Below are 23,681 nucleotides of genomic sequence, written 5' to 3' on the forward strand. Positions count from 1 at the left end.
TAACTGGATACCAACGCGCCCCTGCATCAGAAGCAGGATGGAGAGCTCGTCCTTCCAGACCCTAAGGTGAGACGCTACGGGGAATCACAGTAGGGTTTCGAGGAGGGTGAGAGGGGAAAGTGGGAGGCCGATTGCATTACCCCGCAGACAGTTAATCCCCTATTTTCGCCTACAGAAGGATACTTCTGCGAGCCAGACAAGCCAGAATTGGGGGGCCCGGTCCAGTCGTCTTCCGAACCCTGCGCATCACCTTAGAAGAGGTCACAGCAGCGCAAACCAGGCCAGCGCCTCCGTGGGAGTCAGGTGAGCGTTACAAGTTTCTCTTCAGCTTCTGAACACGAATTCTAGCAGTGAGAGGCCCCCAGATATACTAGTTGATCTCCCATTCATTCTGCTGGGTCACACTCAGGCAACCAATCGGTCAGAAGGGCATTCATGCAGCAAGGCATCCAATCAGGTGCATAGTGCATTTAGGCCATTCACTTCTTTCCAGACACTTATAACAATGTATGTGTATTGGGACAAGTACCCAGCCATTCAACACTCCACACTGCATTCATACCAGTTTCGGGCAGGGCTGTCTCAGTCATTGTGTCAAACACCAGATACTAGACATCCACAAAACAGAATCCGTATTTTTCACACACTCCATTCACCCAGGTCCCACCCACAGGGTGTACCCCCAACATACAGTCACTGTGAAGGCTCCCGCCAGTCTGGCCTGGACTTCACAACAACACCATATTTGGAACTTCCACCCAACAGCCATTCAGGGGGAAGGGACAGAGTCAGGGCTTCCCAGGACTTTGGGAAAACAAGGTAACAGGCAATAGAAAGCAAGAGGCCACAGAGGTCATCTTGTTTCCTATCAGGAATCAACTGATTCCAATGGCAGGGCCTGAGGATCCCAAAATGGAGGATAATTGGAGCACCTGTTAAATTCAGCATGCAGCTGCCACAAGCCCATACCCTGCTCTGTGGGCCACACACATGTGCCCAAAAACATACACTAGGGGCACAGGGTTGTACTCCCACCCATGGGTGCCATAAGAGTATTCCCTGGGTCTGTACACCGAACCAAAAGAGAGAGCTGCACTGCCAAGAGTCCCACATGAACTCCTGCACAGAAAACACGACAGAACACACGATAAAAGGCAGTAAAGGAGAAGGATACGGAGGCCCTGTCCCTCCAATGCATTTCCAGCATCACAGTGACCACGAGTGGTTGGAGGAAATTGTCATCAAACAGAGTGTGGTAAAGGACAGCGACGGGAATGGGATTTGTCTACTGTTTCTCTCAAAAAATCCTAAACCGAACTGGCTTGTCTCAATGTTTATAGCGGCTCGATCTGTGCATAACCTAAGAGCTTCTGGACTGTGTGTGCAATCAGCTATACGGATCTGAGTGGCAGGTGTGCATGTGGGTGTTACCCAAGTTAATCTCTAGGTTCGGTGCCTATGAGGTGCATAGAAGCTGGTCACAATTGCATGATACATTTCACATTAATGTTCTATCTGTTCATGTGCATGAGTTCAAAATTGGCTAGTCTCTAATTGATGCATTTCTGCTTTTATCCTCTCAGTAGAAGTCTCTGTTGTAGTCCCTCTGAGTGTTTTTTTAAAGTATCCTGGTCCGTGCAGTTTCTCCGAATTCACAGGCGCTGCCACATACTGACATTTCCTGTGAACAAGCTCTACTGCAACCTGAAGAGGGCAATGTGATAGGGTTTGCTCTAGAAGACACTGCCGGCAACCAACTGGCAGCTCTCCCTCCCTACGATTCCCAACATCCTGATGTTTTGACTACGCTGGTGTACTGATGAAGGAAGAGATGCCAACTGCTGTGAGCCCGCAAGACCCATCTATGCATGATGATAAAAGGATGAAGAGAGCAACAACCATAACACACACTCACGTGGTTAAGGAAGAAGGCGGGAGGCCCTATATTCCTCGGTTGAATTTGCTAAGAGTGAACTGGGCAATAGAAAACAGGCTCCGTCACCTTATCAAGGCACTAAAAAGAAGAACATCCTAGGAAAAGAAGGGACAGGTACAAACATGGAGAATAGAGCTGCACCAATACTGTCCCAAACAATTAGAGCCAGCCATGCGAAACAACTATGGCAACAAAAATTTAAACAAAGAAACAAATTATCCTTGCCCTTGATGCCGACACCAAACCTGCATGATAGACACTTGGCACGCCTCTCTCTAGACATTACCAAGATTGAAGTGCTAATGAGCAATCATGAGAAACGCAATCAGGTGTTCGGCCAACCAACAGCAATAAACTAAAAACTGTCTGAAGTGGTAAAGACTTTGACTCCTATATTTCATAACCCAAGTGGCATGCCGCAAACTGCAGCAAGCAAGTATCCCATAGGGATGAATACGGGCCTAATTAAGGAGGAAGTTGCCAGCATGTATACACGGAATGATAGCACAATATTGCAAAGAGAGAGAGAGAGAGAACAGCTTGAAGTCGAAATGCCAATGTGATCAGCTGATAGAAAATGCACAGGAAGTCATTCCAACGACAATGAGCGAACTACAAAATATGTTGATGGCAGCCTCGAGCCATGCACTTGTGTCTTTTCTGAAACTTTATGAAACAATCACCGATACAATGAAAGATCAGGCAACCCTATTGGCATTAATTCATACCAAGCAAACCTATCTCAAAACATTTTCCAATAGAATCCAGACTATACAGATACAGAACTGAGGCAAGCAACCAATGGCAAACCAGATTATTTGACATTGCAACGAATGATCGTTCAGATAAAGGCTTTATGACATCAGCACTGATTGAGTTGATTTCGAACAAACATCAACAAAAAAGTTCAGATGGTGATTCCTATCCAAGCAAAGACTAGCAGTCTTATCTACTGATAGATGTGAGAAAGTCTGCCATACATCCTACATTGAACCAACAAACCGAAATACAAACTCAAAGGTTAAATGAGCAAAGAAACCTGAGTAAAAAACAACTTAGAGAACCAGTACAGAAACTATCAGGTAATCTACCTGTGGACCAAAAGTCCCTGCTGAAAATATCCTTGAAAAAAAGAATTGGTGATACAGCAATTGAAAAATTACAGCCTATCACACCTCTATGTGCTCGAGGAGTGGATACTTTTCCTACCTTTGATCAGAACAAGAAGGACCAAAGTAGTAGCCTCCCAAAAAAAAATCAGCCCAAAGGAGGGGCAAACATTTCCAAAAAGGTCACCAACGTCAAGAAGAGGCTTGAGAGCCTTCTTAAGGAATTTAACAACTCCAGCCATTGTCAGAGAGCAACAACATGATACATCTGGAAGAAATCGGATACAGGAAAAAGACCAATGATTAAACAATGAACAAGAAATAATTGGCAAACCTTGTACAATAAATATGGCAATGGAGGAAAAAGTCCAATAGGAGATCTTGATGAATCTTTCGGTCTACACAGAAGAAGAGGGGCAACTTGACATCAAAGAAGGACCGAATGAAGAGAAGCTTCCTTATTCATTGTAGTGAATATGAAGAAGGCCACACAATTGAGAAGGATAAAGACGAGCTTTCTTGCAAAGACATCTCAGATAATGAATTAGAGGCCTCATCTGATCATATTGTGACTATCGTTGAGACAACTCATGGAGTTGAACAGGACACAACCCTATATGATAAAGAGTCAAGAAACAAATCACCAGAAAGTGGGAATCACTGGCTTAAACTACCAACTTGTATTGATCCAAGATGCAATGAGAACTCAAATACGATAAAGATGGAGCGAACCGAAGAAAAGAACAATGGCTTAATATTAAATAGAACCAACGTTCTCCCTCTACTACATGTAATACCACAACTACAATATATCACGTCAAAGAACATAAAGTTGGTCCAATTTAAACAATAAAAAATTACGAACAAAGTTTGGATTCAATTCAGCCCCAGGACAACTATGGAAAAAGTGATAGATAGCTCATGTCTTTTTTATAAATTAGGATTTTGTTCTACACGGCTATGTGCAGACTCTTTCACCTGTGCACACAACGGTGAAATCACGTCACCGGAAAAGAAAAAAGTATATCAGAGTGAAGAGTTAATCAGCACTCCACGGTATAAGAGACACATACCCCGGAAAAAGATCAGAGTCATGGTCAAATCATCAGAAGAGAAGAGGAAAAAAAGGAGATAGAACAATACTTGCTAAAAGACAAACATCACGGCAATCAGTGGCATTGAACTAATAAAAAAGAATACAAAAAAAGAGCCACCCATAACAACTAACCGCAACAAAGAACACAAAACGTAGTCTTTGTTCATGGAATACCAGAAGTTCAGCCCATTTGTTTGACAATGAAAACAACGATCCAGCAGAACATTAAATAATTTGTTTGCAAGAAACATAGATATTTAATCAACTAATATGCAAGGGTTATTTGACATGTATGAACCCCGCAATTAATAGAGTAATAGGTTGCCCGTCATCTGGCTTATTAACACTAATCGAAACTGCTGCTAACCTGGATTTAGTGGAGACACTAAATCCGAACCCCTGGACTCAACTCATAATCAACTGACAAACGAAGTAACGAAAAATCACTGCAGGCAAAAAGTTGGGATTGTTAATCTCTACTGGTATTCAGTTGCCATCAATGATGCCCTGTTTATCAATACTGTGTTATCATCAATAGATGCCGCGAGGGAGAAAGATAAAAAGATAGAATTCATCGTTTGTGGAGATTTAAATATTCATTTGTTTGATCAGAATGGAAAGACAGTTGCACGTGAAAAAATGACAATGCGTGCCCTAATATGGATTAAAGAGATGGACAAAAGAAATTTGCTCTTAATAAATGGTTCCTGGTTAGATGACAGACAACCTAAACCAACATGGTCAAGGGGAAATTCAAGTGCAGTATTGGACTATATTTATACGTCTGCACGAATTAAGGACGATATCTTAAAGTTAACTAACACTCCATCTCAAAACAGTGACTACCATAAAATGACAAATGAGTGGTGGCATCATTTATATACTGTGATCAAAGCCACACTTCCGACATTAGAAATCAACCCTGGATTGAATAGATTACGGATCCCGGTTGACCAACTGTATACTCTAAAATAAACATTCCGTAACACAGCTGGGACTGAGACAGAGAAATTGGATTATGATTGGCTCTTATTTCCATTGAAAAAAAACACATCGCAATAGACGTATCAACAGAGGGAAACACACTCACGTCTACAATGCTCAAATAGCAACAAAAATAAAGATTTGCGGAGGAGCCTAAAATTAGCATCACAATTGGATTGCAAAGAAAGATCGAAAACTACTAAACTTCTCAACCAACGTTAAAAGAACTGGATTAAAATGACAAAGGATACCATTTTACAGATTGATGCAGAGCACATGCTATTAGCATTGAAAAATAAAAACAGTAGAGATCTTTGGAACCTGCTGAACGATAATCAGCAACAGCAGGAGCTTCTCATACTAGATGTGCCAGAGTCTGAATTGACAACTTATTTCTCTGCTCTTTATAAGAAACGAAATAATGTTTAGAAAGACTGGACTCCAGATAACAACCAAAATGGGCACTTCCCTTGGGGATATGAAGAGATTCGGATCCATATTAAACAGCTGAACGCATCACGGGCCCCCGGCCCAGATGGCTTAATTAATGCGATGCTGAAACAGAAACCTGAACTTTGGGCGAATTTGTATACACAGTTATTTGCGATCATTGCCAGACATAAAGCCATCCCGACAACATGGAAAACAGCAATTCTTATCCCCATTTTTAAGCATGGTGACAGGAAACTGCCGAGTAACTATCGGCCGATAGCCTTATTGGACCCTTTCGGGAAGGTATTTGCGTCCCTATTGCTATGAAGATTAACAGACTGGGCACATACCAATAGTAGACAAGACCTAAGGCAAACAGGCTTTATGAAAAATGTAGGCACAAATATCAACCTGATATTGCTCAATATTCTAAAATTGGAGCCATAAGAAAGAAAACCACCTTACATGCAGCTTTCATTGATATACAGCTGGCCTTTGATGCCGCTGATGGAGGAAAATTGCGGGATACATTGACTCTGTGTAATGTCCGAGTGACATCATAGAGCCAATTAAGGCCTTGTACACTAACACAACAATCAAAATTAGACTATCCCAAAATGGAGTGTTATCTAAAGTGCTCCAGACATGGAATGGCCTAAAGCAGGGCTGCCCGCTGGCAGAGATGCTTTTTAATCTATTTACCTTTCATTTAGCAGATAAACAATGAGCCATTTTGGCAAATCCCCTGAAATTGAATGCCATCCCACTTCTGTACATCATGTATGCTGATGACTTGGGCATACTAGATAAAACACAAGTAGGGCTACAAAAAAAGACTGACAGAACTGGAAAACTATGTAGCAGTGAATGACCTTACGATAATACCAAGCAATCCCAAGTGATGACGTTGACACTGCAACAAAAAGGGAAAGTCAAACCCCTAGCAATCTTTTTGGAAGGGAAAAAATTCGAACTGGTGTAATCAGTCAAATACCTAGGTATTTGGCTAAACCAATCAGAATCTGAAAGAGATTGGTCAGAGTCATCTGAAATCTAAAGCTCGGTCATTGGCACGACAAGGACTCCTACTTCATAAGAAGTATGGCAAATTCTCAATGCAGCCAATCATTGCCTTCTATAGACAAAAAATAACAGCCATTCTTACATATGGTAGCGAGGCAATGTTAAATCTGCCTCCCACCATTTGGCCACCACTAGAAGGGTTGATATGGCATAATATCCTATCATTGGCACCATCCTACCCTATTCCACAGACCCGCTACGAATTAGCCATTCAATCTTTGGAGTCATTCAAGAATTGGAAAGCCCTCGACCTACTAAGAAAGACCTTGACTGAAGAAAACATTTCAACAATTGAGATACTACGGACAAAAGGTAAATCGGCGAACCAGATGGTCTTAAATTTATGGAAAACATCATGTATGCAAATACTGGAGAAAGAACAGGCATCAGTAGAGATGTTTGTCCATTGTCTGCAGGAAGTAAAAAAATGAATCAAACAGAATGATTGGATTTGAACAATGCAAACAAAAGCTAAATATAGTCTGGCACTAAATTGTGAAATAGAGATAAGAGGACTGAATCAATTACCTCAATGTCTACAGATATTTCTGGATCGTCTTATGAGAGACACCTTTTTGCGCCTCCGATTAAACATATTGCCAACACGGGAAGTGCTGGTCAAGACAAAACATTTATCTGAGTCATTGATATTCTGTCGATTCTGTAAGAATTTGGATCAATACAGCAAATCATAATGGAGTGTCCTGCCCGAAGGATAAACACATTTTATTCGGAGAGATGCTGCCACACAGAAGGATTCAATATGACTCACAGTCCTGATGGGCACAAATACTTCTAGGAGACAAAAAAATCCTCATTTTCAGAATTATTCAATTTTGGAAGAGCATCATGAACTCAAATTTTAAAACTAACACTGATAGATAAAACGATATCTTGATTAGCAGTGAACAATAAGGATGATAGATGCCACCAGACTGTGTTTTATGAAATTGATTGTGTTCTTAAAATTACAAATAATGAAGAGGTTTGTAATTAAACGATATCATTTAATAAAAAATAAAAAATAAAAAGAATTCTAAAATTCCTGAGCCACGTTAGACTGTAATCATTGATGTACAGTGTATGGGTAGGCTTCCCTTGCCCTAGAGAATTCACATATTATGCCCTTTATCTCACTAAGTGCACTCATAGACGAGGGGACTGGGACCACACTGGACCAGACTCAACGTGCTACTCATGAGTGCACACTTCTCTTGTTCATTGTAATTGTATATTTGTAAAGCACTTATACACAAGTGAAGCACTTCAAAGCACTTAAATGAAATTATATTTACTCTCTGAAAAGCACGATAAATGTTTTTTCACCTTTTGTTCCTTGAGAGGGGGAGCGTTTAGTCATGTCTTGACTGGTGCTGTAATCATGTCCCTGCTCCACCCTTATGTTTTCATAGGATATTAGCAATCCACACCCTTATCCACTAGGATTGGACTGGGACCATAAGAGCCCACACTTCAGGCACTGATTAAATGTCGATTGCACATGCTAGATTGCTTGAAGCATTTAAATTCCTCTATGGGGACACTGTTCTAGCTACCTTTTTGAGCTTATTGAAATTTATATCCTGGAAAGAGCCCCATACTTAGCATATTTCATTTGTTTTGTAGATTATCATCACAGGAATGCTCACAAAAGCCCCGATCCCAATTCCCCGTTCTGATGAAGGTCATCTTATTCACAGCTATCAGAGTTGGCTGAAAGGTCTAAACACAGTCGTGTCGACTTTGTATATCGTGCAGTGTTTATTTTACACACTGGACATTACACTCATGTTGTCTAAGTCTACATTAATACAATTCTCTTTAAAACAATAAAGGGATGTGCTGATGAGATGCTTTGTACTCTGAATGTATATTAAATGGTACTAAGGTTATATGTTTTCAATGTATGCTTTCTGTTTGGGAATGTTTTGCGCTCACTCACCTGTGATAACCATCAACTTGTATGCAATGTAACATGTGTTTTTTGTGTTTCAACAATCATTAAATTCTTGGGTATTTGTATATCCAGGTTCGCCGTGATCATTTGCTGAATATATAAAGTCTGTACAACCTAGAGAGATCAGGGAAAAGCCAGGTGCCCTAATTTCTCCTCACATACCAGGTGGAAGACAATTATCCGAAGAAGCTTGAGACCTGGGAGAGATTTAAAGAAGGAAGACTTGTTACGCTCACCTGGATCCCACAGGGGTGTCGATCGGACCCGGACAGCTGCGGTCTCCGTCAACGTGATGCGTAGTGCAGAGATGACTGTCTGGACTGGCCCGTCTAGTCTTGTCTGCTGGACCCGAAGAAGTATTTTCCTGCAAGTGGAGACAGAGATTAGCCACCTGTGGGTTTTAGTGATGGCCTCCCAACTGTTCTCGCTCTCCCCCACTAATCACCTCCGATATCCCCTTAGTAACCTCACCTTATGTTTGTAAAAGATGAGCTCTCCATCCTGCGTGTCTTGCAGGGGCGCGTAGATACCAGTTACTTCAATGGTTTGAAGGCGTTGGGAGAGTTCCGGTAAGCATTGACTCTGAAGTCCCAGGCGGGATTGGTAAGTATCAAGTTCAAAGAGTTCAATGTGCCCGATGTTCACTCTTGTCCCCTTCCTTCCTTAAGTTGCAACTGAGTTCGTGAGAAGAAGGTCTCGTAGCTGCTGCTGGCGTTCAGGTAAGAGTCTGTGTTACCCAACGCTGTCCGGTAACTATTGCATGCGTTAACGGTTTGTTTTTCTCCCTCTTTACAGATGTGGCATATGAAGATATGGAGAATAATACCGCCGGTGGTAAATCAGGTACGTCTAAGGTGGTAAAAGGTATTTGTTGATTCCCTTGGCTCACCTTGTTATTCTTGTGCCCCTAGGTGCCGGAGTACGGCAAAGAAATGATGGAGACAGTGCCGGATCGAAAGATGCTGTGAGAAATGGTGAGTATGGTGCCGTGCTGGAGCTGGCGAAGCGACGCGTGCAGGACTGATGTACTTTCCAGGTTGGGAGATGAAATGGATCTGGAATCAGGTGAGGAATTTGAAATAAGTTTGTTTTCTAACCTTGTCCTTTTCTTCCTCTTTATTCTAGGAGCTCCGGATTCGAGGCGGGCGTGGTAGAAGACTGGATAATGGCTGTAGGCACGCGGGCGTGGCAGAAGACTGGATGATGGCTGCAGGCATGGTGAGAGTCACGCTGCTGGATGCAGAATAACACGAAGCATGTGCTGCTGTTCGGGCGTGGTTTAAATAGCCTCCAAAGTAGTCCCAGGAAAGAAGTTCCCCAGGACCACACCCGAGTAAAAATAGTCCCTGTAGTAAAATAGTCCCAACCAGGCCTCACGTTGGCTTGGATTTATTTGCAGCATGGTCTGCATGAGATAAGTAATGTCTATGAGCCTGGCGCCTATGGCTGATGGGCTTGATCCGGATGCCCGGGGGTAGGCATCATGACAGACCAATGGATGGTCGACTAACCATGGAAGAGCTTTCTAGGAACAAGTGTTAAGTTGTGGACTAGAACAGGTTTTGCAGATTTATTATTTTGTCCAAGAATTGTAATGCCTGTTACAGATTAGGAATTTGCTTGCTGGCTAGCAACTTGTTGGGCATAGGTTTGGAAGCTTCTGTTGACCTCATAATTGAGCACTGCTTTGTAAATTAGGGGCCCTTGTAGGGTTAATGACTTGTAAGATTAATTTGATCATTTGTTTTGGGATTTGGAAGGTGTGGGGGCCCTGGAGAAATACCACAGGCTGTGTTTGCCCATCCCTGATACTCTTATTAGGAGCTTTATCATTTGTAGGGCATTCCCTAAATTCTAGCAGCGTTTTGGCCAACCACATTCCTGACTCTTGTCAAATTTACCAGATTCATTCTGCATGGTCTGTCATTGTTGAACCTCCCAAGAGGTTAATACATAGACCTACTGAGGCAGTGATTGAGTAGTACCTGAGGCACAGGAATTAGGCCACTCTGGCCAACACAGTGAAGTCTATGCAACTGTAGGTGTAATTGGCATGAATTAGCTCACACTTAACTAAGTCAGATTCATTCTGTAGTCACTGTGCCAATTGGAGCTGCGGGATAGATGCCCTTTTGGTTGCCGCAACTCCCTTTTAAACCCAAGGAGATTGCAGTGGACGTAGCTGCAGAAGTTAAGCAAGCACGTAAGGGGTGCCATTAAGTAGCATGAATGTCCAATCATCCAGAATTAAAGTTCTGGTTGATTTATTGTTCGTTGACAATGTCCAATATTTGCATTGTCCTTGTGCTAAAATTGAGTTCTGATACTTTGCCCAGCTGGCAAGTAAATCAATGGAGAAAATAATTGAACCGCATATGCCCATGCTTGCGTCCTGGTGACAATTACAATTTTATTTTACTTTGCACAGCTAGTTAGTGCATAATGGACAAATAAGTGGCATGCATACCCAAACTTACTACATGTGCATGCAAACGCATCCCAAATTGTCCGTCACAAAGCAATTTGCATAACTTGATTGAAATTCAATCAAGTTCATCATTTCTAATTTATGGGACCAAAAATGTTGCCAAACGTCTAAGCAAAACCAGCAGCCCCTTCTGTAAATTGGTCTTAAAATGCTCCAGTTATGACCAATGTTATTGACCTAATGTTCTTTAAAAATGCATAATTTCCATTACATTTCCCTGAAGGTAGTTGAGTGGATAAAGCCCTTAAATGTTTCTTTTTATTCCTAACCAATGTAAAGGGCTTTCATATATTTCTCTAGTGCAATGACTCCCAAAATCCCAGTGAATTAAATCCCATAATTTTTTAACAAGTTACTGGTCGTGTGTGCTTAAAACCGCATTAGTAAAAACTATCTGAGTTCCTTCGCTGACAATTCTACAATCCAACAGTTTGTTTCACATTCTCACATTTCTGAACATTTTACTGCTATAATGTGCTTCATTAAAATGTATTTGCCACTAAACTTCTTGAATGTTTCCTGGGAAAGAACTCCAAGGCTTCTGTAAAGTTTGTGCTGCCTGTTTTTGAACTATTTTACTGGCATCATGTGTTTCAAAATGTCTGGATTGCCCCTTAACTTCCTAAACATATCTAGTGTAAGGTCCTTGCAAATTGCCTTAACTAGAATTACCTTTGGATTGCTGTTAATTACTGCACCTTAACATATTCTCTTATTACCTTTCAGTTACAATTTGTTCTGAAATCAGTTTGCCTCCAACGGAAGGCTATGTTCCATCAACGTTCTCTCCAGTATAACACTCACCCGGAATCATGCACACACACACACACACACACCGCCTCTAGCCACGCACCCCCACCCCCCTACTAACATACATAAGTAGCTCTGAGACCTTCCAGAACACACCTCATCTGCCCTTCATCCTTCACCCTCACACCCTCTTTCCTGAACCCAGTACCACACACACCCAGAATCCCTCACTTACACACCGCCTCTCACCACACATTACCCTACTCTCATACACACAAAGCTCTCAGACATTCCCAATCACACCCCACCTGACCTACATCCTTTGCCCTTGCACCCTTATTCCTAAACCCATATCACACCCCATAAAACCTCACCTCTGACACCTCCACTCAAACCCCACCCACATACTGACCTATCCCCCACCATTCACCACACACCCTCCAACACTCTGACCAGAGGAGCTCCCTGTCCCACCATGAGTTGCCCACTGCCTCCCCCTCCCAACCACCACTACTCACCCTCCTTCCACCTCCAAACCCTCTTTCCCATTCTCCCTCACAGAGAACCCACAGCTTCCCACATTCAGTGCAGACCCTCCAACCATCAGACCAGAGGGGCACTCTGGTGTGCCCAGAAATAACTGATCCCTGCTCCTTTCTCATCAACCCCTGCCCAACCCCTCCCATTCCCCAACTCCCCTCTCAGCTTTCCCAGGTGGAAGGCCTTTCCCTTGCCAAACCGTCCCACCACCCAGCGCCCAACTCTCAGACCAGAGGAGTCCTCTGGAATTCCCAAAACATTGCCCCGTCGCCAGCTCAACCCTTGCGCCTACCTTTGGAAACACACCCTGCACCTCTCTCACTGTGAATCTGTCCCCCACCCCCTACAACCCGAGGGACCACTACACACCACACATCAGTCTCAGCCGATCTCTCACACGAGTGGAGGCTGCTATCAACCCAACTGCCCCTCATGATCCTCCTGCACCCTCCAACCAGACACCCACCCTCACACACATTTTCGACCTGTCCCATACTCTTTCACATCCACCCCAGAGGAATCCCAGGGATGCTGCGACAGTTTACGCCCAACCCCTTCCCTATCCCGGCCTGCCCCCTCCACCAAACCTGGCACTACCTCCATGTTCCTCGTCCCGACCACACCTCTCTTGGCAAGTATTGCCCACTTACCTACCACCCTATCCATCACACTGACTACCCCTAGAAGGCCTACCTCATCCACCCCCTTCCCTTCTCTGAGCTTGGCACATCTTGCCCTTTCCTGAACCATCGCTGCATCCCCCCTCCCCGCAGACCCCCACCATCTTGCACACTCCTTCAGCACCTAAACACACAAAACCAGAGATAGACGACACCCCTTGTCCTCAACTTTGCATGCCTCACCTGCCCGGCACCTCACAATCCACCTTGCCTCGCCTAGCCCCTCTACCACATGCTCTCTGACACCCCTGTCTCCCACCTCTCTCCTTGAATACAGCATCCCCCTTCCTTCTCCTTCAACCCTCATCCTCTCCCCCTTTCCCATCCCCCATGCACCAATCCTAAACATCACCTAGCCAATCACCACTGAAGAAGGGAAATCAGAATATACCTTCCCTCCTGACGGAACCCCCAACTGTAAGAAGTATCCATGACAAAACAACCACCGACCATATGAGGTTGCACCAATCCGCACTGCTGCCACCATCGGTACACACCATAAAAGATACCTGGCCAGCCGACCATACAACCCTGCGGTGGTACGAACCCTACCCAAAGTGAGCGAGGAGAGACAAGACCGTGCTGGAGACGACTTCATGGACAGAATCGATTAACACCACCACAAAAGCCATGCTGCAAGTCGTTAGAGACGTCATGACGACATAGCTACGTTAGACAGGAAGCACACGTGCACTCCGCACATTTGGGACATTCACACACCAACCTATACGAAGAATACATGCGTACAGCTCTATGAGATAGAGGACAGTACCATATACATACTGTCCGCACGTTTATAATTTTGCCACTTAGGCCGCTACAGCACCGCAGAACCGCAAGATGCCAGAAGAGATTGTGTACATGCTTGCAGATGCTACTCTCTATTAACCCTATGGAAGGATAGGAGCACTCGAGGGACCTGACCGACCATGTCTCGTCTTAACCTATGGACATTATGCAGAATACATATTCAGAGCCAGAGAAGGCCTTAGGAAAATCCAGCGAGCCAGGAGTGTCTCACAGAAATCTCGAGCAGTAAGATGCTGTGCAAGCAGAATAGTCATGGCAGAAGCACGGCAGCCAAGGCCACGATGTTGCAAAATTACATTCTACACACACGGAGCCAATATGACACCGGCCGCAGCGGGGACTCGTCCATGCAAAATACAAAACAAATTGACGTAATTCAGCCTCAAACACGGTGGCCCCACACGTGACCCGGCCGAAGCTGATGGGATGCCAAGACCTAGAGGCTGGGAAAGCACAGCAGCCCACGATTAAGGCTGTGCTTGCAACAAATCGCAACATATCAGCAACATTATTTGGTGGGACTGGAACACTCTCAAGGCAGTAGTATCACATAGTCACATATTGCTGATACACATTACACATGACGAGGTGTCTTGCGGGTTGGGAACAGAGTTTGTCCAAGGTTTGGGGGCCTGCAGCCTGACCAATCAGGACTCTGGGGGCTAGGCACAGGTGGCGGGAATTACCAGCCAATCACAGGGTTCGCTTATGTAACATCTTCAGAGTAGCAATTCTTAGGGATGATCCAAGCACACCACCTGACCCTGCGGCCTCCACTAATATTGCACACTATACAATTCCCATACTGGACCAACCACTCAGGCAGTCACTAAGGGAGTCAATCCTGTGTGATGTTAGGTTTGGGGACAGAACTTGCTGAGTGACGCAGATAGTAACGTCACTTGTCTACAAAACTGGCCTGCGAGCCAGAATGTTTGTGATTTGCCTGGATTGCTCCAAGTACATGATCCCTGTTTGTTAGGGCCTTCTGTTAACCAGAAGTCTGTGGACCCCAGGTGCGCCTCTGCCGGCCCCCTGGAATAACCCTAACACCACTGAATGACCAACCACCTCTCACCACGACACCTCAACCCTCTGAGCCTTTCGCTACCAACCAAACCACTCCGTCCATCCTATTACACTTCCTACCAGTGACCCGACCATCTCAGCCCTGCCAACCCGGATACCTGGGACAACACTGCCCCCACTACCTCTCACAAAATCACCTCCCTCCTCTTCAATGCCCATTCCGTAGCCAAGAACAGACACAGCATCTATGATTTTCCTAACCACCAAGAACCCCTATCTTATCTTCATCACAGAAACCTGCTTCTCGGATGACCTCAACGCTCATGAAGAATTTCCATCGGGCTACTCACTCATCACCCACAACAGACCTCCTATAGGAGACAGATTAGTCATCCTCCACAAATCACAGATCTCTATTACCTCCACTGAAACTCAACCCAGTACAGCTAGCTGCGATTCCCCCCTAGTCAAACTCTCTCTCTTGCCTGCTCTCTCACAGAGCTTCCTACTTGTCTACATGCACCCCAGCTACGACAGACATTTTGCCAACAGCCTATATGACTGACTAGCAGCCATTCCAGTTATCCACCTTGCACTCACCCTTCTGTGAGACTTTAACATCTGGTGCAACCTCCCAACAACCCCATCACTGCCCCTGGTCGACAGCCTATAGGCACTCAACCCCACCCAGCATATCAGAGGACCCACGCATACTGCTGGTTACACCCTCAATGCCATTTTCAGCTCTTTCGACCTCATTTCCATGTACACTCCAACCACTCATCTGGACAGACCACTCTGCCATACCTTTCTCTCTCCTCACACCGTTGCCACCCCCAAGCTCTCCTCTACCCCTACATCTTAGTTCAAGTGCTGGAATAAGGTCAAGGTACGACCAGACCTGGCCGAGGAGGTGCTCAGTACCCTTCCCTCACTCATGACCACAGCAAGACCGTTACCCATAGAGCTCTACCTAAACGGCTCCCTCATTCTCCTAGCCCCTCCAAGTCTGAACCTCTCACAAAGAACCTACCCCCAAATTGTTCACCCCCACCAGAAGACTCTAAAAACCCATAATCACTCCCTTGAGCGCAAATGGTGAGCTTCCAGAACCATGCAAAGCAAATCATTACTCGCCCACCACCACAGAAATTACAAATCAGAGATCCGAAAAGGCCAAAAAACCTTTTTATTATAATAAAAGGATCCTGAACTGCTGTAGTGGCAGCAAAGAGCTCCACAAGATCATCAAAGAATTCCTGAACCCGCCCTGCACCTCAACCCCGACCGCCTCCTCACAAAAGCTCTGCAACTCCCTGTCTGGACATTTCCATAAGGCGTCCCTACACAGACAGCCACCATCAATGCCAAACTCTCCATTCTGTCCACCCACTCTACACCTGCTCTACCAGATCCTATGCCCCCAACCCCCACTCCAAGAACCCTTCTTTCTGCTCTTTCAAACCTATCTCGAGCTAGCAGTTTGTGAAACTACTATCCGTCAGCCGACCGTCTGGCTCGCCCCTCGACCCCTGTCCCGCATCTCTCCTCAAAGAAATCTTCACCTCCACCTCTGCAGGAGAATTGGCAAGGTTCATTCTTAACGACTCCCTCACCTCCGGCAACTTCACAGAATCCTTCAAAACTGTGCATTCCAAACCTCTGCGTAAAAACGCATCCCTCGACCCTCTCCTTTCTATCAACTACAGGCCGATCTCCAGCACCTGATTCCTGGCAAAACTCATCGACTGCACTGCATATTCGCAGCTCAATGGTTTAATGGTATCTAACAATTATAATTATAATAATCTCCTAGACCCTGCATAATTAGGTTTCCGTCCGTGCCACGGAATAGAAACCACGCTCATCGCTATCTGGGATAACCTCAAATTCACAGCAGACTCAGAAGGATGAGCTGCACTAATTCTTCTTGATCTCTTGACAGCGTTTGACATCATCAACCACATGATCCTCCTTGACAGACTGCACTCCTTAGGAATACGAGATTCAGCACTCATCTGGATCGCCTCATTCCTCACTAATAGACAACAAATCACCCATCTCCCCCCTTTTCTCTCCTCTGCATGCCCAGTAAACACTGTAATACCCCAAACCGCCTATCTCTACCCTTCTCTTCAACCTTTACATGATCCCCCTGCCAAGGATCATCTGCTCACACAATCTCACCTGCTATAACTATGAGGATGACACACAAATCATCTTGAGAATTCCTAAATTGACCACCTACGCCACCCTGACCTAGCAGCATGTCTCACAGACATTGACTGCTGGATGACGACTAACCATCTCCTTCTGAACCATGGTAAAATGGAGATCATGGTATGCAGCAAAACTGCTCTATTTCCCCAACCGACTACCTTCATTCAGACCCCCCCGCACCAGCTGACCACCACCACTGTCAAAAACCCCAGCTGCACAACGGACTCAGACTTAACTTGTCCAACCACATCAACAATGCATCCAAATCATATCATTTCCAACTTAGGTTCCTGAAGCACATCTTCCTTTAACTCACCTACCCCAACAGACTGGCAGCAATAAGGCCCATTGTCATGTCCAGACTTGATTATGCAAACTCCCTCTACCTGGGTGCACAGGCCTATCAGCTAAACAAACTCAGAAAAGTACATAAATCGACTGCCAGACTGCTTCTTGCAATGGGACAAAGGGACCACATCTCATCTGCTCTCCTCACCCTACACTGGCTTCCAATTGGATGCAGGGCCCCCTTCAAATTCCTATGTATTACCCATTGAGCAGTGCACAAAACAGGCCCCAAATTCCTACAAGAAAAGATTACGTCTTACCAACCATCTCACACCTTAAGGCTGAGCACTGCCCTCCTCGTAGTGGTCCCCACCTCCAATTCGGCCAGGATCGGACGGTCCGCCTACTCCAACTTTGTGGAACTCACTAACTCCCCGCTTTAGACACAGCAAAGACTACATGGCTTTCCAGAAGGCACTCAAAACCTGTCTCTTCGCCTAAAACTCAAAGAACACTCGACTTACCATCACGACCAACAAATGGCATGGTATCCCGCTCAATACAGACCCTTTTCATAGACTCCCAGTCCAGATGACATCTACCCCCATTACCTGGAGCTTTTGCCCCAGAATCGAAACCTGAATCATAGTAATACCCATGTACTTGACGGAATTGACCAATTACCTTCATCCGCAGGAATACCGTACGCTCTGAGGCCTAGAGATGTTCATCTCCAATAATCTGGACCGATTGTGCTGAACACACAACACAAGCACTGAAAGCACTCATTAGCTTGATCAAGGTCATGCAATTATGCACTAGGCTATCAGTCCAAGAATGCCATGCCTGCTAAACCTATTCAACTGGAAATCCGAAAGCAGAACTAGATATCAGGGGGCCGTCTAGCACTTATTTTGCTAATTGCACCTATCTGGGAATGTATTTAGCAGAACTAACTAACAGGAATCGATCTAGCAGATCTATCAACCCAAGCACTAAAAACACATATGAACTTGATCATTGCCCTACAAATATGCACTACGCTATCAGTCCAGTAAATTCCCTTGACTGCTAATCCTACATATTTGGAAATCCCTGAGCAGAACTGTATACAGAGGACCGTCTAGCGCTTATTGTTTGCCACTCCCAACTATCTGGGAATGTATTCAATAGAACTACCTATCGGAGAATCCATTTAGCAGAACTAGTGACTGAAGACGTCTCTAGCACGTATACAGTGATGAGTTTGGTACAGATCTGCTCGTCACCACCCGTCAAGACATAGGGAGGACCTTAGCCTAACAGCCTGTACCCAAAGGAGATACCACCCCCTCGACAGGTTCTAGGAGCTCCACAGGAACAGGGTCCCCCTGGAAAGCACCCAGACACTCAAACACACCATTATGTTATCTCTTTCCTCTGCACCAACAAACAATAGAATGCAGCTATACCCCTGGAATAATTTGGCCTATCTGCACACATATTTATACACCCCCACGTTCACCTCAACACTCTTCAGAACACAGCTATCCCCCTCGAAATCAGCCTATCTGCAATCATAATCTCTTTCACAAACTCTAGTGTCCCCAGAATGCAGATACGCACACATTCTACTGATCTCACACAACCACCGCACCTCGCGTTGCACTAGTACACACCACTTATTTCACACTGAGTGCACACATACCGAGTGCACCAAGAACGCTTTACTACATTACTCTGTCCACTGACCAGGACAGCGGTCTCGGAGGGCGATCAACCCCCAGCGCTTTGGAATCATACCAATGGTAAAAGGCACTATACAAATGCCCAGTAACATAACATGAAGCAGTGTCTAATCTGGCGGATATGTGTGATACCCAAATAGGAGCAACTTTAGCTCATATATTAAGTGCAGCCATCCCTGCCTCTCACAACCGGTGAAGGGGCGCCTACTAACATCTTGTCACCCGGCGTTACGGCCAGAATCGTAAACTTTGTTCAAGAAGTTCCGGCTCTGGGTGATGGGTCCTTAGCAGACTAAATAGTGACAGAACTTTTCTCAATGTGGTCTCTGACTGGACGGATGTCTTCCCTATCAGCCCTGGGCCTCCATGGCAGGGCAGCTGCAAGTTTTCCTGCTCAGGGCAGCTGAAGACCAAGGGCAGAGGGTTTCTGTGGAGGTGTAGTTGTTACATACTGATGTTCCTGCTTCTAGGCGCTCACCTTCGCTCTATGCTCGGATACTTTGAAACTATTTGAGCCCTCCGCCATGTCCTATCTACCGTCTTCGCCTCAAAGTGTGACTGGCATTTGCACTCCGGTTATGGGCGCTGTTAATCATGTTTCGCTTTGCATGCTTTGAATTGTACTTTGACCTCTTTGGTGAAATTATATAAGACTAGTAGGGATGATTTTAAAGTGCAAGAACATTTGCTAGCCACTATGGTGTCTAAGCTAAACTTTGTCGATGGTTTTATTTATTCTAAAACGCACAAACGGATCACATTGTTAGATATTGCACCTGGTGAAACCCACGTGGATCCTGGGCCAAAGCAAACGTCGGACGATTCTGTTTCTGGTTTTCCTGTGGTCGGTATTGCTCATAAGGACGTAGGTGGGTGAACTGCATGAGCGTCCACAGAGTTCACTTGTGCAAATGCGTGGTCATAGGGTTACTCATGTTCACAATGGTACTCATGGATTACCTGCCACTGAGCTAATGGAGGGCACTCAGAGCTCCATTTTGCAATTGCATGACAGGAGTCCTAGCCCTGTTAGGGAGTCACAAAAACTGCTGACCAAAAAGAAATACAAGAATGGGAAAAACTTCCCGAAACTAGGAATAAGGGTTCACGGAAGTGTCTTCGCAAATTAAAAGCAAGTCCTTCTCGCACTAATAATTCACAATTGTCTGAGGTGATGGAAGTGCCGCCAACGACGGTGATAGGGGAGGTTACTGGAGTCATGTCACAGGGGGATGTTTGCACAAAACTACAGTCTGCTAAGGGATGTTTCCATTAGCTATGTATGATCACACCATCACATCAATGATGCTGTTAAAACAAAGTCTATTCTAAAAAATCATGATCAAAATAGACATCTGCATATGACTGACATAGTTACTATATATGAACAGTACTAAATCAAAGAGGTTAGTAACATGAGGTGTTTATTTGCTGCCTGCAGGTCGTGCAGGAACCAGGTGAGTTGGTTCCTGCACGACCTGCATGGCCTGGTGATTCTGCACATCATTCATTTCACCCATTAAGAATTGATATTACTGGCCGTGATTCCACACTGAGTGCAGTACTCAAACTGGCAATTGGGGGCTATTTTAAGAGTCCAAATATGGATTGGGGATTCGGGAACTGAACCTGGATCGTAAGATTAATACATTACAAAAAGATCTTAGTAATTACAAAGAGGAGTGCACATACCCCTATCTAAGATAGGGGTTTTACACTGAAGTGACGTTGGGCCCACAAAACCGCCGACAGAACAGATACGTGAATTTCTCGAATTCATCTGGTTCTTCGAGTGATTCAGACCTGGGTGCGGTACAGCAAGGTACCAAAAGGGGACAATGCCTGCAACAGCAACAACTGGAGTTTTTTTCCCAGAGGGGGACAACGCGGACGCTCACGACAACGACAACAGTACGGCGCCGGAATGCAGACTCGTCAATGGTACTCGAACCAGTAAGGTCAGAGAACATACCTATCTATATTCTATCTAAGCAACACCTCACAGAGATGGAGTATAGTATTCTGTCACGAGGACTGTCGTATGTACCTGTTACTAAGGCAAATGTGTTTCAATGCGAAATGGCGCTTCAACGCTTCTTTCGAAATAACCGCCTCAAACACTTCTTTGAGGTGTACCTACCAACTCAGAAAAAAGGAGGAGTGTCAGATAAAGAGCAGGAAGAAATAGCTAATCTGATTGGTTTGAAAACTAAATCCCACTTCTACCCACCGCCACATGTGTACCCTCCAGAAATTCAGGTATTTGAAAAAATAGTCATAAAACAGATGCATGAAGCTCTAAAACACAAGAACTTCCATGAAGATAACTTCAATAAAGCAGAGAGAGACAGCCTGGAAGGGCTGTGTAACAACGTGGAGATTACCATAAAGCCGTCCGACAAAGGTGACAGCATTGTAGTCATGGACATTGACAAATACGAAGGTGAATGTCTGTGATTGTTGGTGGACATATAGGCCTACAAAAAACTAGATTGTGATCCAACTCCAAGATTGCAGGAAGAAATAGTAAACCTCATGAAACATGCAGTAGAAGAAAATTGGCTGAGTAAATAAGAAAGTATATTCTTATCGAAAAGTCATCCTAAATTGGGGGCGTTTTATATACTGCCCAAGGTCTACAAAAATCTTGAGGTACCTCCTGGCCAGCCAATTATATTGGCAATTGATTCACTGATTGTCGATATATAGTGAATTCTACTTGAAACCCTTCGTACAGGCTATGCCTATCTATGTCAAGGATACAACGGAGATGATAAAAATACTGGAACCAGTGATCATAGAAACAGGGTACATACTGGTCACTATTGATGTAGAATCGTTGTACACTTCGATTCCTCAACTCAAGTGTCTAGAGGTCGTGTGCATGTACCTGGATCAAAGACCCAAGCCACGGATACCACCTACAGGTTTTAGTGCTTGAGGGTGCACGCCTGGCAATGTGTGAAAACTTCTTTCTATTTAAGAAACAGATTTACAAAGAGCTGAAAGGGGTCAGCCTGGGCGCGACTTTCGTGCCCGATGTTGCAAATTTATACATGGGCAATTTCGAAGATCTATGCATAGTGGGCATCAATAGCACACTAAAACAACAACATTTTGCACAAAGTTTGAGAATGTGGAAGCGATATATTGACAATGGCCCTCACTATAAGGTTGGCGGAATGGGTTTACCGGCACCGGTAAAGGTGCCGGTGCCGGTAAACCCGTTCCACCCTATTACGAGGTCTCCTTGCGGGACCCGCAATGGGCACCTGGAAAAACCAGGCGTCCGTACCGGGTCCCGCGAGGGGACCAGGGAGCTAACAACTGGCCCGTCATTAACGGGCCCGTTGTTAGCTCCATCCCCATTCCCATTGAGCCCTAAGGGGGCTCCAATGTGAATGGGGATGGACCGGGTCCGGGTTCCTCGGACGGGGAATTACCGGGTCCGACCAAGGTTGCGATGGCCCAGTAATTCCTCATTCGAGGAACCCGGGCCCGGATTGCGGTATGGAGGCAACCATGCCGCTAAAAGCGGCATGGTTACCTCCAACCTTCTAATGATGCCCAATGTCTTTCTGATCTGGAGGGGAGACATCGTATCACTGACACTGTTCCTTGAGTGGGTGAATGAATGTGACCCGAATATAAGGTTCGCAATGGAGTGGAATAATGAAAAAGTGAGTTTTCTTGATCTATTGATTGTAAAAGCAGGGGAAAAAATTGAAAATACTTTATTCAGAATACAAACGGACAAGAACTCCTTGTTACATTACTCAAGTTTGCACCCTGTGGGCCTAAAACAAAATCTGCCCTATGGTCAATTTCTCAGGATACAGAGAAATTGTACCAACAAAGTGGACTATATAGAACATGCCACTAATTTAAAGGAGAGATTCATCAATCGTGGATACCCCAAGAAGCTGGTAAAACAGAACATGTACCAGGTTTTAAATATGCACCACGGGGTATGCCTGACAGGGAGAGAAAAATCTGCCAAGAACAGACTAATATGTGTTTCGACGTATTCGCCTATTAGCAATGCCTTCAAAAAAAGCATTAATAAGAATTGGCACTTAGTCAAACAGCCGGGAAGTCTATATAAAAAACCAATGTTGGCTTTTAAAAGAAACCATAACCTGAGGCAGAAACTGGTACACTCGTATGTGGAAAACCAAAGTGACCAGACAGTGATAGAACAGTGGGGTTTATCGCCGATTACGGGCCATTATAAGTGTGGCCACTGTGCTGCCTGTCCCTATACCGAGACGAGACATGAATTTGAGCATAGCAATATCAAATGGACTCTAAAGGGACATACGAATTGCCTCACAAGATATGCGATTTATGTCATCCTATGGCCATGTTCATCGATTTATGTGGGCAAAACGATAAGGCAGGTGCGCATGAGAATCTCGGAACACAGGTGTTGCCTGAGGAATAAGGTGAAGGACAAACCGCTAGTCGAGCACTTTGTAAGGGCCAATCATACTGAGAATGACATCAGATGGTTTATCCTACAAACAATCAGGGCCCCAGCTTGCGGAGGCGA

This window comes from Ambystoma mexicanum, chromosome 11 (genome assembly GCF_040938575.1).
Source record: "Ambystoma mexicanum isolate Mex_15411 chromosome 11, UKY_AmexF1_1, whole genome shotgun sequence".
Taxonomy (NCBI): domain Eukaryota; kingdom Metazoa; phylum Chordata; class Amphibia; order Caudata; family Ambystomatidae; genus Ambystoma; species Ambystoma mexicanum.